This window comes from Papio anubis, chromosome 12, assembly GCF_008728515.1.
Source record: "Papio anubis isolate 15944 chromosome 12, Panubis1.0, whole genome shotgun sequence".
NCBI classification, from domain to species: domain Eukaryota; kingdom Metazoa; phylum Chordata; class Mammalia; order Primates; family Cercopithecidae; genus Papio; species Papio anubis.
In genome coordinates this window covers 24,204,027-24,224,334 of record NC_044987.1, presented here as the reverse complement: position 1 = coordinate 24,224,334, position 20,308 = coordinate 24,204,027, and the positions used below count along the sequence as shown (strand labels likewise).

At 38.3% G+C, this 20,308-nt stretch overlaps 1 protein-coding gene across 3 annotated transcripts in view; it reads right to left on the bottom strand.

The window, feature by feature from the left end:
- RDX (radixin) overlaps nt 1-20,308 on the bottom strand; it is a 114,718-nt gene that overhangs the window by 28,560 nt on the left and 65,850 nt on the right. The window lies entirely within an intron of this gene.

Below are 20,308 nucleotides of genomic sequence, written 5' to 3'. Positions count from 1 at the left end.
TTACAAACAAGGTGTAGCAACTTTTTAAGAAAGCTCAACCAGATATCAAGACTTGTTAAAAAGCAAAGGCTGTAGTAATTAAGACAGAATACTGTTGACACAGGGATAGAAACACTGACCAATGCAACAGATGAGAGTATAACAGAACAGAGTAAGAAACATGAAAGAAATGGCAATCGGATCAATAGGAAAAGGATGAACTGTTAAATAAAGTATCAAGACAACTAGTCATCTAGACAAAAAAATAAATAAAATCGGATCCATACTTCATACCATGCACAAAAGTTATTTATAGCTGGACTAAAGATTTCAATGTAAAAATAACCAAACTTTTAGAAGAATATATAGGAAAACATCTTCATGACAAGTGAGAGAATAATTTCTTAAAACAAGACACACACAGGAAAAAATCCCCACAAATTATGAGGAGAGTAATTTATAAATTAAGCTACAAGAAAATGTAAAACATTTACGTATCCAAAAAAAAAAAAACCCACCATAAAAAGGCAAAGAAGGTAAGCCATGGAAGGAAATATCTCTAAAACATTTAAATGTCAAAAGATTAGTAACTACAATATAAAGAAATTTTCTGAATCAACTGGATCAAGATAAACAATCTAATAAAAAGCAGGCAAAAAAAGTCATTTCAAAGAAAATGAGACACGAGAGCCGGGCGCGGTGGCTCAAGCCTGTAATCCCAGCACTTTGGGAGGCCGAGATGGGCGGATCACGAGGTCAGGAGATAGAGACCATCCTGGCTAACCCAGTGAAACCCCGTCTCTACTAAAAAATATAAAAAACTAGCCGGGTGTGGTGGCGGGCGCCTGTAGTCCCAGCTACTCAGGAGGCTGAGGCAGGAGAATGGTGTAAACCTGGGAGGCGGAGCTTGCAGTGAGCTGAGATCCGGCTACTGCACTCCAGCCTGGGCGACAGAGCAAGACTCCATCTCAAAAAAAAAAGAAAAAAAAAGAAAAAAAAAGAAAAAAAAAGAAAATGAGACACGAAAGGCCTTTAAAGAAAAATTATCAGCTATATTAGTAATTAAGAAAATGTAAATTATTAATAAAAGCACAATATCATCTTAAACCTATCAAATTGGCAGAAATTGAAAAATCTAGTGATATGAAGTGTGGTGAAGATGTGGATATAGCCTTACTTTGGGAAACAATTAATGGTTACATAGTAAAGTTGAAGATGTGCATATCCCATAATGAGAGACAAATCCCTCCTACATAGTAAAGTTGAAGATGTGCATATTCCGTAACCAGAGACAAATCCCCTCCTACATAGTAAAATTGAAGAAGTGCATATCCCATAACAAGAGACAAATCCCCTCCCTAGGTCTCTGCTGTAGAAATACTGTTGCACTTATTCACTAGAAGAAGACAAAAATATCTGTGGCTATATTGTTTAAAGATTTTTTTAAATACTGGTAACAATGCTATGGCCAGAGGCAGTGGCTCACATCTGTAATCCCAGCACTTTGGGAGGCCAAGACTGGTGGATTACTTGAGGTCAGGAGTTCAAAATCAGCCTGGCCAAAATGGTGACACCCCATCTCTACTAAAAATACAAAAAATTAGCCAGGTGTGGTGGTGGGTGCCTGTAATCCCAGCTGCTTGGGAGGCTGCAGCAGGAGAATCACTTGAACCCAGGAGGCGGAAGTTGCAATGAGCCAAGATCATGCCATTGCACCCCAGCCTGGATGAGAGAGAGTCCATCTCAAAAAAAAAAAAAAAAAAGAGAAAGAAAAAAAAATACTGGTAACAATCCAAATGTCCACCATCGGGGGAACTGATAAATTGTAGTGCACTTATAAAATAAATAAAGCAGTGAAAATGAACCACAGCTATATTCATGAAAATGGATGTGCATGTGTGTGTAATAAAACTGTTTTGAGAACTTCATCACGAATTACCAAAAAACTATTTTCATAAAGTTCACGTGTGCACAAAACTAGACATTATATTGTTGTAGATACAAACACAGATAGTAAAAGCAAAGAAAAGGATGACAAGATGGAGAGGAGGAACATGCAATGCCAGCTACTGGCAATATACTATTTTTCAAACTGATAGGTGAGTATCTAGTATATATACATGTATTCCTTCATTTATATTTCCACTAGATGCATTTCATTCTCTAACCCTGTTATAAATCAATCTCTAGTTTTTAAGTGTTTAAAAACAGAAAGTAATGGAGGAAAAATACTACAATAGATGGGAAAGTTATGAATTTTGTTCCAAATATCTTTGGTCTTTGAACCATTTGAATTTCAACGGTCTCAAAGAAACTATGTAGTCAATAGTTACTCTAAGGACACTGAGTAAAAGAAGCAACTGTGTTATTTCCACAGCATTGGGTGCTCTCATTTCTCTAAATCAGCAATTCTCAAAGTGTGGTCCCAAAACAGCAGCATCAGACTCACCTTTAAGAAATGCAGTGTGTGTGTGTGTGTGTGTGTGACAGATGGTCTCGCTGTTGTCCAGGCTGGAGTGCAGTGGCACTATCTCAGCTCACTGCAACCTCCACCTCCCGAGGTTCAACCAATTCTCATGCCTCGGCCTCCCTAGTAGCTGGGATTACAGGTGTGCACCACCACACCCAACTAATTTTTGTATTTTTGGTAGAGACAGTGTTTCACCATGTTGACCAGGCTGGTCTCAAACTCCTGGCCTCAAGTGATCCGCCTGCCTCAGCCTTCCAACATGCTGGAATTACAGGCCTGAGCCACCGCACCTAGCACCTAGCCATAAATGCATATTCTTGAGCAGCTGCATAGATCTACTGAATGTGAAACCTGGGGAGGGTGCCCTGCAATCTGTGTTTTAACAAGCCCTCCAGGTGATTCTGATGCACGCTAATGTGAGAACCACTGCCAAAAGTTGTTCAAATATCTAAGAAATCCCTTCATTATAGCAAAATAAGACCTCCCTAGGGTCACATGAAAATGTTAATAGTCATCCAGACAGAAAGCCACAGCACTGACCCTTAGGAGAATATGACTTTTTAAAAACCTTTAACTCAGGAGTTAGGAAACTATGGCTCATGGGCCAAACCCAGTTTCCCATCTGTTTTTGTACACAATGTGATTTAAGAACGTTTTTGACCTTTTTTTAAAAAAAAAAACAAATCAGAGGAAGAATATTTTGTGACACATGAATTATGTGAAAAATCAGAGTTAAGCGTCCATAAATAAAATGTTATTGGAATACAAACATGTTCATTCATTTACATACGCCTATAGCTGCTTGTGCACTACACCAGCAGAGTTGTATAGCCAGGACAGAGATAACTGGTCTGCAAAGTCCAACATGTTTAGTATCTGGACCTTTTCATAAAAATCATTTGCCCTATTTGCTCTAATTTGATAGACTCTACTAGTCTAAAAGCAAAATATAATTACAGTAATTTTCTGTTGAAAATGCAATTTTCATTTTAATTATACGCAGGCAAAAAATCTAATAGTTTAAAGAATCATAAGGAAAATTAAATCAGATTTTTTTTTTTTTTTTAACAGAGATGGGGCACCATGTTGGCCAGGCTGGTCTCAAACTCTTGGGCTCAGGTGGTGCTCCTGCCTTGGCCTCCCAAAGTGCTGGGATTACAGGCATGAGCCACCATGCCTGGCCCAGATCTATTTTTATCCACAAAGCCATTCAGATAACTCCCATAAAGCATCTGAAAAATGTTACTAGTTATGCTTTCTCTCTTCAAATTTCTAATAAGTGACAAAGAATTGCACAAAGAATTGACTGGTACCTTTCAATGAAATACTCATTCAGTTCTGAAACATTTTGTTCTGAAAACGAATGAAGCCTTCTCCTCCTGCGTTTACTCAGGAGGTTGACTCAAACTATATGCCTGTCTCAAATGCTGCCTGATAACTTCATTTTTCAGCTCTCACAGTGGCCACCCTCCTTGCTGGCTTTCTTCTACATGCTAAAACTCACCAAGTATGAGCCTTCTTCCCTTTGATCCTCAACCTCTTGAATTTTCTCCAGACTGAGTTCAGTTCCTATCACTGAAGACTTGCTCACTGAGTCATTTTATTCAATACCTATTGGGTGGCTTAAAAAGCCTTCTATCCACATCCATCTTCACTTCTCCAATTTCAACTTCTAGATTTCGAATATTCTTTGAGCACAGACTCTTCTTTGATTTCTAGGACTTTAACAGTCAATTATTAATTTTAAAAAATAGCCAGGCATGGTGGCTGACACCTGTAATCCCAACACTTTGGGAGGCCTACCTGGGCAGATCACTTGAGGCCAGGAGTTCAAGACCACCCTGGCCAACATGATGAAACCCCGTCTCTGTAAAAATACAAAACTTACCTGGGGATGGTGGCTGCCACCTATAATCACAGCTACTCAGGAGGCTGAGACAGAAGAATCATTTGAACCCAGGAGGCAGAAGTTGCAGTGAGCAGAGATCACACCATTGCACTCCAGCCTGGGCAACAAGAGCGAAATTCTGTCTCAAAGTAATAATTAAAAAAATAATAATAATGCTTTCGGCCAGGCGTGGTGGCTTACGCCTGTTATCCCAGCACTTTGGGAGGCCAAGCTGGGCAGACCATGAGGTCAGGAGATCGAGACCATCCTGGCTAACATGGTGAAACCCCATCTCTACTTAAAAGATACAAAAAATTAGCTGGGCGTGGTGGCGGGCGCCTGTAGTCCCAGCTACTTGGGAGGCTGAGGCAGAACAATGGCATGAACCCAGGAGGCGGAGCTTGCAGTGAGCTGAGATCGTGCCACTGCACTCCAGCCTGGGCGACAGAGCGAGACTCCGTCTCAAAATAAATAAATAAATAAATAATAATAATAATGCTTTCCCTCCCCTACAAGAGTAAATCATATATTTCAACTTTAAATCTTTAAGCTATATTGACCTCATCTTGAAAGCAGGAGCACTAAACTGGACAGACTAGAGTTACAAGCCACATGCAGTGGTTCAAGGAGACTGGTCTTTACTCTAGTGGGTTTGATCAGGTCACTACCACTGTGTATTCAAGTTGAACTTAAGATTTAAAGCATTCTTCTTTGGCCTATAAATCAATCGATACATTCACTTTGAGTGATGCAGACAAAATAATCCTTCCAAGAGCAAGTAAACATGTCTCAGTTGGCTTTCAACTGGAAAGGTCATGTTTTGTAATCAAAAAGATAAGGGCTTTTGCTTCTAAGAAAACCAAAATCCAAATGCGGAGTCTGCCAGTGTGGTTGTCCTTGGGCAGGTTACCTAGCTGTAAAATGGAATACCTTCAAGGACACCTGCAGCCTTTATGATGTCTTTGTGTGGATAAGGAAACAGTGCCCCTTGCTCAGGCAGATGCAGCCCTGTTTAGCCCCAGGGTACAGTTTGTTGAGAAGAATGCAAACTACACTCACATTTCCATCCCTGCACCTCTGTTCCTCAAACTTCTCTTGAATTTACCTTTGCTTAGCTCGATTCTGGTAGCAATGTTTTTGTCCTATAAGGCCAAACTGCTCAGTGGACATGGGCCTAGATCTTGCAGGTTCCTCACCATGGCTTAGGAAGCTCTTCCTCAACTTCATCTCACACATCACTCTCCTCTGGGCTCACTCGGCTCTGGACATACCGCTTTTCTGTCTTTTCCATGAACAAGTGAAGCTCTTTCTTGCCTCAAAGTATTTGCATATGCTGTTCCCTCTACCTGGAATTTTAAAGCAAGGCTGTAAATTGGTGTCCAGTGGGCTACTTCTGGCAAGCAGGTGTATCTTGTTTGGCTTGCAAAACTTTTTCTAATTTTTTTTTTTGAAACAGGGTCTCGCTCTGTTGCCCAGGCTGGAGTGCAGTGGCGCAAACACAGCTCTCTGCAGCCTCAACCTCCTGGGCTCAAGTGATCCTCCCACCTCAGCCTCCCAAGTAGCTGGGATCACAAGTGTGAGCCACCATACCAGGCCCTAATTTTATTTTTAATTTTTGTAGAGATGAGATCTTGCTATGTTGCCCAGGCTGGTCTTGAGCTCCTGGACTCAAGCAATCCTCCCACCTCAACCTCCCAAATTGCTGGGATTACAGGTGTAAACCACTGCATTGAAATAGCTGACATGTATAATTTGAAAGACTTCACGTAAAAATTACATTTCAACTTAAATATTCTATCTTTGAGTGCTTTTCCTCTAAAAGCCAGTTTCTGGCTTATCTTGGAAGATCACAAGGTATAGCAACGCTGGGCCTACCTACCCCATGTGTAAAGAGCTGATGCCCGCCCCCTCTTCCTCCCTCTTTGGACAGCGCAGGAGACTCCTGACTAGACACAGTCCCCACCAAGCCCAGTGCACTCTTTTCATCTGCCTGGCATTTGCATCTACCATCTTGATTTAAACAGACGAACAAGAGGAGCTAGCCTTCTCCTCCTTCAGGTAGCAACTTACATGCCACCTCCTCAGAGACTTTTTCTTATCTCCTGTCCTTCACTACATTTTCTTCTAACTCAGTCCCTTGTTTCCTTCATAGTTTTAAGCGGATATAACATTGCTGTTTTTATAGATCGGGGATGGTTAAATATCAGCAACTGCACATGAATTCAACCTAGTAATACGATTTGCATTAATAATTCTGTTTTCCAGTGTTTGTGTTTTCCTACTGGAAGTCAGTTCACTAGGGCAGGGACTTGGCTACTACGATATTCTGAATGACTAGTACACAGTGCCTGTTAGGCACTAACATATCTGGATGAATGAATGGAAGGACTCCTCCCACCAAAAGTCCTTAGCAGCTCCAGAACGTGCACAAAGTCCATCTTAACCTCTCCTGAAGAGAGCAGCCCAAGATATAAACACTTTCCTAACCGACAGCCCAAGACAGTGCTACCAGACCTCCTCAGCCTCTACTCATATAGCTGACACCCTCGGCTCTAGTGCTGGAAATTACTCCTAAAGCGCAATAGACTCTGAAACCCCACTGTGAATCAGCATCAAGACCACCACTGAACATCCACTGAGCTATGCCCTTGGCCCTAAAGGCAAGGGGTAGGGAGGAGATGGTAATGGTACTTGTTCCTAAGGTGATTGCTCACAATTACAATAACCTCTATAACCTTGTCAATGTTAGCAAGAGGTTGGTCACTACCTAGCTCTGAGTGCCTCTTGTTACTTGTCCCATTGTCATAATCATTTTTTAACTCGTTTCTTCCTCTAGATGATGTTTTGAATTATTTATGATGTATTAAATTATCTATGAATCCTCAGAGCCTAACTTGAGGCATTAATAAATGTTTAATGAATGAATAACATTATTTGAATGGATGACATCACTCAAGTGCTTCGTGGAGCCTATTTACTCTAGATGGCAAATACGGGAACAGATTTTCACCTTACTAGGCATAATCTCACCGACTTGAGCAGGGGTATGGAGTGGGGTTCATGCCAAAGTGTCAGATTTAGACATACGGAGTTGACAGAGGACACTGTTAGAGACACCATTTTCCTGTTCTTGTTATTCTTGGAGCATAAGAATTATGTGTAGATTTAGGGAAAACACTTTCCAGAAGACATGCGGTTAAACTAAGTGACAACTATTCTAACTCAGAGAAATTGCTCTTTTCAATGATGTTCTTGTTGCTGAAACCAGTATACATTTTAAGTATCGTAATAAATTTTTTTCCCCTTGTGGCACTGGTGGTCACATGCAGTCACCTTTCTGTCCCACACGTCTCTGTGGTCCTCTCTTGCTTTGGCAGTACTTCAGGGTTGGCGCTCTCCAAGGTCCTACACTAAACCCACCAATTCTTTCCTTACACTTTCCCCTTGGGAAATTTCATCTGCCATTCCATCAGCATTCCAAATTCAAATTGTCCAAAAAGAAATGTCACGGGCACACCCAAACCTGCTCTCCCTCATGATTTTCTTGTATTTTACGGCACTACCTTCTGAATCTCAAACTTTGTTTTCAATACAAATGGGCAGTCCCAGCACACTCCACATCCTTTTGTGACTCAATGTATATGCATATGCAGTTCCTTCTTTCCAGAAAGCTTTCCTATCTTTGCCTCCTCGATTAAGAATAACTCGTCCTGAAAGACTTCGCTTAGGGACCATCTCCTACAGCAAGCCTTCCCTGGAGCTCTGCAGTAAGATCAGGTGCCTTCCTTCTGAGCTCTCAGAGCTCATCTATCCATTCATTTATTAAATAGCAACCATCTATGGCATTCCAGGCACCGCTCTAGGCCCTGGGCATATACCAGTGTACACAACAGTAAAATTCCTGCCCTCATGGAGCTTACATTCTAGCACAGTGAGACAGATACAATACAAATAGGTAAATATATAGTATGCTAGATGGCAAGTGCTATAGAGAAAAATAAAAGTAAGAAATGGGTGCGAGATACTTGGGGAAGGTACAATTTTAAATAGAGTTGTAAGAGGCGGCTTCATTGAGGTGACAGTTAAGCAAATTCCTGGAGGTAGCAAGGGAGTAAATCATAACAATGTCTGGGAAAAAGTCTTCCAAGCTAAGTAAGAGGAATTGGACCAGCTGGCTGCTTTAAAGAATAACAAGGAAGTCAGTGTGACTTCAATTTAACAAGAGAAGAGGAAATTAGCAGAGGAGGCCCAAGAGCTTTGGCTACCAGAATAGATTAAAAAAGCCGTGTCCTTTTCAGCGGTCATTTGCAATCTATAGATTAGGTTGCAAATGACCGCTGAAAAGGACACGGCTTTTACTCGGAGATGGGAAACCTCGGAAGGATTCTGAGCACAAGTGACATGGTCTGACTTACCTGTTGTAAGTTCTTAAAAGACGGTAAAATGGCAAAGAGGAAATCAAGAAAACAGAATGGAAGGCTTTTGCAATAATCCAGGCAATCCTGTGGGTGGAACACTGATGGCTGTGGAGGATGAAATGGTCATATTCTGGATACATTATGTATCTTGAATGCTGGGCCAACAGGTTTGTGATTGGACTGGATGGACTGACTGAGAGAGTCATAGATGTGGTCAAGGTTTTGGCCTAATTAGCTGGAAGAAGGGACTTGCCATTTATCAACTGAGAAGGGGAAGACTGAGGCAGGAGCAAGTTTAAGGAGGGAAGATCTTGAGTTTAACATAGTAAGTTTGAGATGCTTATTAGATATCAAACTGGAAATGTTATGTAGAGAGTTAGATACACACATCTGAAGTTCAGGGGAGAATTTGGTCAGAGATTTAAGTTTTTCGGCCTACAGGTGGTATTTAAAGCAATGACACCGGATAAAGTCACTAAGAGATCCAACTGTAGACAGAAGGACTGAGACTTGGCAGACTATAATATTAAGGGGTTGAGGAGGGAACCTCACTTATTCATAACACACAAACACATATGAAAGATTTATTTTGTGTACCGGAAAAAACCATAAACTATTTACTGCTTAGAAGCATGTCTTTCTTATCTCCATATGCTTTGCATAGGCCCGGCACACACTCAACAAACATGGAGAGTGATACCTTCTAAGAGAATCTTAACTAGAATCCTTAAAAGGTAAACAAAACATATTAAAAATGGAGCCCAAAGGACTTGGCTACAAATATGAATATTCATAACACTGACAGATGAAAACCAAAATGACACAAGTTACTATTTATTAACATTTCCAATATGCCAAGGCTATAAACAAAGTATTCCATGTTTATTATTACAATCAACACTCACAAGATTAATAGTGTTACTTCTGTTTAATGGATAAGACAACTCAAGCTCAAATGGCTGAGTGGATTCCCAAGGTCTCAGAAGTGGCCAGGCCAAGATTTAAACTCGATGTGGAAATCCAAAACCCATGCAATTACCTCAACATCATGCTGCCTCACAGCTATCCCAAAGATTCTCTTATTTTTTTTTTGAGACAGTTTCATTCTTATCACCCAGACTGGAGTGCAGTGGTACAATCTCGGCTCGCTGCAACCTCCGCTTCCTGGGTTCAAGTGATTCTCCTGCCTCAGCTTCCTGAGTAGCTGAGATTAAAGGTACCCACCACCACGTTTGGCTAATTTTTATATTTTTAGTAGAGTAGGGTTTCACCATGTTGGCCAGGCTGGTCTCAAACTCCTGACCTCAGGTGATCCGCCCGCCTCGGCGTCTCTACTAAAAATACAAAAATTAGCCAGATGTGGTGGCACATGCCTGTAGTCCCAGCTATTCAGGAGGCTAAGGCAGAAGAATCGCTTGAACCCAGGAGGCAGAAGCTGCAGTGAGCCGAGACTGCACCACTGTACTCCAGCCTGGGCAACAGAGCAAAACCCTGTCTCCAAAACACATACACACATACATACACACACACACACACGAACTAAGATCAAAGTTTATAGGCACAAGAACAATATCTGATCTAAAATCTAAACTCTAAAAGAACATTTTCTCAGCTTCATCAAGAAGTATCACATGAATAAACACTGAATCAAAGTGACCTAAAGCTGAACGAAGTGGCCTCTCATTTCTCTATCTCCTGCACATTTTATCTCAGTTTTTCTTCTGGCACTTACTACCATACTTTCTATACCTCAATTTGAGTCCAGGACTCAACTCCCCGATTAACTACAATTCTCTTGGCAGAGTCGCAAAGTCTCATCGATCCATCTATCTCCCATAATTCCAACAGTGCACAAACAGCAATTGCTCTGAAAATCACTGAATGAATGACTCTGCATGCAAATGTATATATATCTTATTTTATGGAAAAGGGAATAAACATCATGCCTTCTTTTCTCCTAATTCAGCATTCCTTTCATAGTACTATTACACTGAAAATCTTTTAAATGTCTAATGTTTAAGAGCTAAAGCATAATGGTTGAAAAATAAGAAGTGGCAGAGAACATTTTCCTATCTGTATATATCACACGTTATCTAGAAGACATACTTACTTGCAGTCTTCCCAATGCTTGAGAACATTCCAAAAATTTACATACCTTAACCTGTAGAGATGCAAACCTACTTTTCCAAAGGATAATTTCATACAAAGCCTTTTATACAGCTTATGCCCCCCAAATCCATTTTAAACATCCTTAAAACATCAGTTATACTGGAATACAAAGTGGCATTCCAATGTAACTGATGATAGTTTAATATAGTACATTAAACTCTATCCAGAGGATTGGGTTCTGGGTTCTAATTCCAGGTCTTATATTGTCTGGTACAAAGCTTTTACAAAATGGAAGTATTCTCTCAGGTTATTTTAAGAATGCATAAAAATTACTAAATGGGTCAGGCGCGGTGGCTCATGCCTGTAATCCCAGCACTTTGGGAGGCCGAGGCAGGCAGATCACAAGGTCAGGAGATCGAGACCATCATGGCTAACACGGTGAAAGGTGAAATCCGTCTCTACTAAAAATACAAAAAATGAGCCAGGCATGGTGGTGGGCGCCTGTAGTCCCAGCTACTCGGGAGGCTGAGACAGGAGAATGGCGTGAACCCGGGAGGCAGAGCTTGCAGTGAGCCGAGATCACGCCACCACTCCATCCAGCCTGGGCGACAGAGTGAGACTCCATCTCAAAAAAATAATAATAATAAAATAAAACAAAATAAATAAAATAAAATAAATTACTAAATGACAGGGATTTATATTGTACCTATCAACAAAAACTACTTTTAAAGGATGTTAATATTTCTTGAAAAATGATAGGCAGTTTAACCAACCTAAACGTTTTAAGAAACCCAAGTGAACTACTATCAAGTACATTTGCAAATATTAATGGAATTAAGAAGTAAACTACTGTTTACTTTTACATACAATGGAAGATTATATGTCCTTCAACAGCAAATGCTTTAAAAATACACAAATTTTAGGCCAGGTGTGGTGGCTCACACCTGTAATCCCAGCACTTTGGGAGGCTGAGGGGGACTGATCACTTGAGGTCAGGAGGTCAAAACCAGCCTGGCCAACATGGTGAAAACCCGTCTCTACTAAAAATGCAAAAATCAGCCGGGCATGGTGGCACACACCTTTAGTCCTAGCTTGGGAGGCTAAGGCAGGAGAATCGCTTGAACCTGAGAAGTGAAAGCTGCAGTGCACCGAAATCGCACCTCTGCACTCCAGTCTGGTCGACAGAGTGAGAATCTGTCTCAAAAAAATAAATAAATAAAGTTACTGAGGAGAAACCATCTACCTGTAACTTAAATTCTATCAAAAGATTTTATCTACCTATATTCGAAAACCTTTATGGCCTAAAAATTGAGAACTAGATTATATTAGGAATTGCCTGAGAGAAACAATCAAAAGAAGGAAAAAAAAATCTAAGATGTCATTTGGGTATAAGCAGATGAATCAACTCATACCTCTAGCAAAAGCTAAATGGATGAGCATAATCAAGTACAGTTTTCAACTTTTAAAAAATCTAGGCCGGGAGCAGGGGCTCACGCCTGTAATCCCAGCACTTTGGGAGGCCGAGGTGGGCGGATCACCTGACTAGCCTGACCAACATGGAGAATGGAGAAACCCCATCTCTGATACAAAAATTAGCTGGGCATGGTGGCACGTGCCTGCAATCCCAGCTACTTGGGAGGCTTAGGCACGAGAAGAGCTTGATTGAGGCGGAGGTTGTGGTGAGCCGAGATCGCGCCACTGCACTCCAGCCTAGGCAACAAGAGTGAAACTCCATCTCAAAAAAAAAAAAAAAAAGGAAAGAAATCTATAGAAATTTCCAAAGTGAGTTGTTAAGGGTTGTCACAGCCAGGAAATAATTGTGCCTGTATGTTCTGAGATAACCTTCTCCGAGTTGTGTTTTGGTGAACATAATTCTTTCATAATGAGCTGAAAAAAATCATTTTACTAACCCCGAACTGTTTAAAAAAAAAAAACCCTTCGAACTTCTTCTAAAAGCCAGTACATTATGAAGGTCATCTGAGAGCAAAAAGAAGTTTGATAAACTATTGTTATAAGCATTACTCTGAGGTAACGGTTTTCAACTATAAACCAGTATTAAAACTTCAAACATACAGATATTAAGCCTCGGTTAGGCATACATTTTTATGAAGATAATGCATCTAGAATGGAAGTGACCATAATCTGAATCCAGAGAAATGCTCTGAAAAAGGACAATCTGATTCAGAACTATAAAATCAGTTATAAAAGCTAGAGTACAAGAGTATAAGACTTGGAGTTAGAACCCAGAACCAAATCCATTTGTTCTTGCATGTCTTTAATTTCTACTTCTTTTGTGCCACTAAAGAACCCATTCCCAAAAAGTCATGGATAAAAGAAAAGAAACTGAGGTTTTAAGTGTCTCGAAAGAGGTCAGCTGGAAAGTAAGTTCAAATACATTACCACAAACATAAACAATACAGCAAACATGACAGCAAATTACACTTAAACATTTCCTTTATCAGAATTTCCTTTAAATTCATTCCCATGGCCATGGCCTTTCTTAGGCTAACTACAATAGACATAGCTCTTCTATTATGCTATCTCCTCTGCACTTTCTAGTATACTTTACATCACAACATGAGTTTTCTTTTTCAAGCAAGGTTTAGGTATTGTTCCTTTCTGTAGCTGTGCCTTTCCAAAGCGACCAGTTGTCCTCAAATCAAATTAAACCATCTAAACATAGGATTCAAGGCTCCATAAATTCCTGGGCCCAACCCAGTCTAGCTTTATCATCCTACAGTCAATGCCCACTGTTTACCTATTTACTTTCATTTCTACAGTCTAGAGACTAACCACTATACGTATTCTCTTCTGCTTTGCCTTTCTGTAACACCTTTTTCATTAAAAACTATTTTTCCTCTTCAAAAAACACAAACACCAAAAGCACAGGCAACAACAAAAAAATTGGACTTCTTCAAAATTAAAAACTTTTGTGCATCAAAGAAAACTACACTATATCAAGGGCGAAAAGGCAATTAACAATGGGAAAAAAGATTTGAAACTCCTACCTGAAAAGGAATTAATATTCCAAATCCTGGGATAATGGATTAATATTTTGAATCCCAAATATAAAGAATTCTTACAACAGAAAATTAAGCAATTTTTAAAATGGGCAAAACTTGAATAGACATTTCTCCAAAAATGATATACAAATGGTCGATAAACACATGACAAGACGTCTAATTTCTTTTATGATTTGATAAATGTATCAAAGGAAAATGCAAGTCAAAACCACAATGAAGTACTCCTTCGCCATTAGGATGGCTATTATCAAAATCAAGCAAGCAAGCAAATAAGCAAACAAACAAACAAAAAACCCAGAAAATAACAATTGTTAGTGAGGATGTGGCAGAATTAGAACCTTGTGCACTGCTATGTGAATGTAAAATGGTGCTGCTGCTGTGGAAAATATTATGACAATTCCTCAAAAAATTAAACACAGGGCCAGGTGTGGTGGCTCACGCCTGTAATTCCAGTACTTTGGGAGGCCAAGGAGGGCAGATCACCTGAGGTTGGGAGTTCAAGATCAGTCTGACCAACACGGAGAAATCTCATCTTTACTTAAAAAAAAAAAAAAAAAAAAAAAAAAATTAGCCAGGCATGGTGGTGCATGCCTGTAATCCCAGCTACTCAGGAGGCTGAGGCAGGAAAATCTCTTGAACCCAGGAGGCAAAGCTTGCAGTGAGCCAAAATTGCATCACTGCACTCCAGCCTGGGCAACAAGAGCAAAAAAAATTAAACACAGAATTAACAGATGACCAAACAATTCCACTTCTGGGTATGATGTATCCCAAAGAACTGAAAGCAGGGACTCTAAGATATTTGTACACCAATCTTCAAAGCAGCAATATTCACAGTAGTCAAATGATAGTGGTAATTCAAGTGTCCATCAATAACAGACAAATGGATAAATAAAATATGGTATATGCGTACAATGGAATATTGTTTAGCCTTAAAAAGGAATAAAATTCTGATACATACAACATAAACGAACCTTGAAAACATTATGCTAAGTGAAATAAACCAGACACGAAAGGACAAATATTGTATGAGTTCACTTTTATGAGGTACTTAGAAACATCAAATTTATGGAGACAGAAAGTAGAGCAGTGGTCACCAAGGACTGGGGAGGAGGGAGGAATGGGGGATTATCACTTAATGGGTACACGATTCAGTCTGGGAAGATGAAAACGTCCTGGAGATGGATGGTGGTGACGGTTACACAACAACGTGAATGTACTTAATGGCACTGAACTGTACACTTGAAAATGGTTAAAATGGTCAATTTTATGTATATTTTACCACGATAAAAAGATTCAACTGTAAACTTTTAACTTTATTAATCTTCTCAATATTTAATACAGATATTACCAACTACTCATATTTGACTGGTTTGTCAGTTGGGTCTGAGTCTTCCTAGGTTAGAAAGACTTTTAAAATTAAGAGACTCTTTTAGAATAACTTTATTAACTGGTGTTTAAAATTTGGCCTATGAAATGAAAATTAAGTAATTTATCAGAAAACAAGCATACCTGAGAAACGTCTACTGAGTATTCATTCATATTCCCTGTCAGTTACTAATTTTCCTGCTTATTAATCTTCCTTTTATTGTGTAAGTTTCCTTCATCTCAAAACTGTTTTTATGAAAACAGCTAAAATTTAAAAGCAAATAATTATGTAAATGCAATGAGAACATATAGAATTCAAATGCTAGACTTGAATTCCATAGACTTTTCAATATATATAAAAGGAAAGGGAGGGAGGAGATATATATTCCCTTATGATTCTAAAAAACACATGATTCCTAGGTCTAAAATAATACAAAACATATTTAAGTTGAAAAAAAATAAAAGGGATATCATAGCACACATTGTAACACAGTGCAAGAATTTCATATAATAAATCCATGTTTTATCAAAAGAAACTTTTCCAAAAATAGTCACATAAATAATCTCAGCAATTCCGATTGCATTTTACCAGTAGGAAGATGGACATTTGGCTATACTGATTTAGTAATAAAAAACTAAAACCAGTATCACTATTTTTAGGAGCAAACTAAATAGCATGCATAAATATAAAAATGAATCCAAATATTTAAAATATGATTAAATAAAAGTGAAGAACAATTAGAATAGGGTGGTAAAAATAATAATTTGCACTGATAGAAGCAACTAGCTAGCTATAAACATGGAGGAATCTGGGCATACAAATAACAGGAATCAATAATATGGCATTGCCATTTTAAAAGAAATGATATTGTAATAGATAAATGGAAATTATCTAAGAGCTAAAATAAATTAATATTTGAAGTCCCCTATATAGGCCAAAACAAAGGGTCACAATCATCCTAATCTTGCTTCTAAGTCCTTGAATATAGCCAGCATTTAATAAAAATGTATTGGCTAAATGACGACCATTAAATAAGAACCTGGAGCCATTGAGTAGCTAGGGATCTCCACAGCCAAAACATAAACCTGAATGCAAAGGATGTGTCATGGGGTACCACCTTAGTCAAGATCTTTAATGTAAAAATTGTGTAAGAAATACTTCAACTCCTAAAGTAGTATATATAACCCCAAATCAGAAAACTCTTGTACCACGGAGGTTAAGGGAAATCAAAGTATTGAGGAGATAAATGGCAACTTTAACAGATAAATGTAAATCTGAGTGTCTATTACCCACAAATGGAAAGTAGCTGAACCACACAGCCATGATCTTTCCACAGGGAAAATGGTAGTTCTTAAATCTTGATAGATGGACACAGTAAGAGGTAGGACTACTAAGGAAAAATTGGGAGTTAAAATTATTTAATTGGAAAAGCTAAGGATAAGAATGTGGTAAGCTTTAACATATGGAACATGATAGGGAGCCAGTTTTTCCTAGTTACTAGTGTAGACTATGGGGAGTCAGGCTGCCTGAACATTTCATAAAGTTATCAAAAACATTTGTAGAATCCAAAGAGCTTTTGTATGAGCTACAATACTGTCATTCCATGTGACAGACCACATTAGAATATTTGATAGGTTAAAAATAAGAAAATGCTAAAGTTCTGTTCATTTAGAACAGACTCCAGAGAGGAACCTAACAGTACAGCTCCACACTGAACTTTTTCTCTCATTCTTACTAATGGTATCTAAGCTTTGGTTTAGTCATTAGTTCAGTATATTAATGCTAAAGTTAGTAATCCCTTAGACTTTAGTTTCAAGCTTTAACTTTTAAGACTAATTATTTTTATTGTGCATATGTAAAATGGGATGCCTGTGAATTAAAAAAATTTTTTCATTTCTAAAAACATTAACAATCAACAAAGTGATCAATACTGGAACAGAATATAGTGGGATTTTTTTAAAAAACCACAATAATATTGAAATACTTCTAATGATAAGAGTGACTGCCAGGCTGGGCGCGGTGGCTCAAGCCTGTAATCCCAGCACTTTGGGAGGCCGAGACGGGTGGATCACGAGGTCAGGAGATCGAGACCATCCTGGCTAACACGGTGAAACCCCGTCTCTACTAAAAAATACAAAAAACTAGCCGGGCGAGGTGGCGGGCGCCTGTAGTCCCAGCTACTCGGGAGGCTGAGGCAGGAGAATGGCGGGAACCCGGGAGGCGGAGCTTGCAGTGAGCTGAGATCCGGCCACAGCACTCCAGCCTGGGTGACAGAGCAAGACTCCGTCTCAAAAAAAAAAAAAAAAAAGAGTGACTGCCAATAAAATCTAACATAACTTTATAAGGGGCCATTCTAGCTCTTAAAAACTCTAGACATAAAGCAAAATATTATTTAAAATTCCATTTTCTGACAGGATCAGAGTAAAAAAGTCACTATGTGTCCTTAAGAACAGAAATAAAAGTGACAGTTAAATATTACTATCAACAAAAAAATCTAGCTTTTACTATTTTTATAGATTTATCACTCATTTAAGTAAAAAATTAGAAGACTTGAAAAAGGCAATCGAGTTCTAGATTTATAGTAACTGCTCTATAATATAGCTTCAGAATAAGAACTTGTACTTTAAATAAATATACTTAGCATATGGTTCTTTAAAGAATGTTGAAATGTTAATAGTGAGATGAATCAATGACAAAAAAGTGTATCTTCCTCAGGCAAAAGAAACTAACCACCATACAATAAAGGCAATGATTGGAAACCCTAAATTACATTTTGTTGTCAAGAAAGTCAGTTTAATTTAATAATTTAACTTTTCCACAGAATTAATCACTATTACTTCCATACCAAAGAGGTATCATTTTGGGGAAAGAGTAGATCTATGAGGATTTAAAATTATTTCCTATCTACTTCTTACTTTTAAGATGTGGTGATTCATGGCTCCGATAAAGATTGTAATTTTCAAGAAATATACAAGAAATCCATGTTAAATAACAACAGTGGACCTTGAAGGCATGAGCTTTTGTCACTTTATTGTTAACCAATGAATATTATCCAAAATTAGAGATGTAAATGTAACTTAATTGTACAACACAAAATTATGCTAATGGTAAAAGCCTACTGGGATTTACCAAATACTCATTAGTGTACTTTTACATTGACTATATGAACATGTGCTCGCGACTGCTAATGATAAGTTATAATTGGTTTAATCTCTATGAAATCCATATTGCAAATGGTTCTTGTTTAGAAAAATTCACACAGCCTTAAAAATGGATTAAATCCATTTTAATCCTAATCTACAAATAGATCATAAACAGCAAAATATAACTGATAATTTTTCAATACTGTATCAAACTGATGTAGCTATGGTAGTGCACATAATTCAAAATGAGGAAAATTAACAAAAATCCAATGAAAGTTCAGGTTTTTATCTATTATGGCAATTGCTTTAAAGTGAACATTTATGTTTCAAAACATGAATAGTAGGGTCCACCATCCATTCCTTTGATGTATTGCAAGTAGGAACATTGTCTTCCATAGGATTCTGAAGCACGTGCACAACCATGGTACAACAGTCACTTCAAGGTTAACCAGCTATGTTTTGCCCTACAAAGTTCAAAAAATATATTAAACGCAACCTTTCTTTTTCATAATGTCTGCCCAGATTAATCCTTTTAAAGTCAGCAAAATCAAAAAAACACAAGAGATATTTTCAGACACAACTTGAATCTACTGTGCATGAAAATGTTTAATAAAATGGCAATTTTAATAAATGTAAATTTGACTGTGTAATACCCAATGGAAAGCAGCTGAACCACACAGAGAAAACAAGGCTTTACGTATCTCCAAATTTAGCTGTTTTACAATAAACAAAGTATTAGAACATGTGAATATTAGAACCTCCTTCTGACTGGAAAGATTTCTTCAGTAAGATATAACTGAAATTAATATAAACTAAAATTATAATTTCTAAAATAGAATTAACAAACAAAATTTAAGTATTTTTAGTCAGAGATTGAAAAAAAATAAGCACAGTGATCTAGAAGCCAAATATAATGATTATGTAACTATCATATCAAGGTACAGACATTCTTCATGTTACAAGGTTAGCATCTCTCTCTCATACACACAAGAGTACACACACACACACACACACACACACACACACACACACACACAGAGTCTCTCTCTCTGTCTCATTCCCCCTCTCTCTTACTCAGCCATACCACAGCCCTCCAGGATGATAGTATACCAGTGAGGAGCTTACAATTTTAATATAAATCAGAATCCCACAGTTTGACTTAACAAAAAGGCAGTTAAAAATTTAGCACTCTAAGATATTCTGAGGGAAAATGAAATTTCAAAAGTATTTCTTGATGATCAAGGCTGTCATCATGAATTATAAACATATAGCTTACACACTCCATTGTGTTTGAACAACCAGTCATCGCAGGTGTAGCAGTGAGGTAGTATTGTTGTCCCCTCCTCGGGACTGATGTTTTTATATGCTGCCCTTCCAGAAAGGTCCAGGTTTTAAAAAATAATTAAAATCAGTTACCGACAAATGTATATTTTCTTTTTTTACTAATCATCTGTTTTTCTAAATCAGTCTATAAAAGAACAAAACTTTAAAAATCTTGCAGAGGCTGTTTCATCAGTAAACTCTCCTAGGGAGCTACTACTGCTGTCTAAACCTCTGTGAAATGGTAGGCAGAAAAAGCCATCAAAGGATTAGAGGAGATAAAACACCAATCAATGTAAGCTGTTAAAGATGACTGTGATTAAATAACCAAATATCAAATATCCAATAAGGCAATTAAATTTGGATTTAAAAAAACTAACCACCAGCTGTACATACATTATTAAATGTTCTAATCTCTTTCATGATTCATAGCCTTATTCTACATAATGATCAAAGACTGTCCACTGTGCTACCTACCATCATTTTAAACACTGCCTGATCTGTATGATGGTGGGATTATGGCTATGGACATGGCAGATAAGAGACGGGCACACTGAGAAAATGTGAGAGAGAATGTGGAAATACACACAGG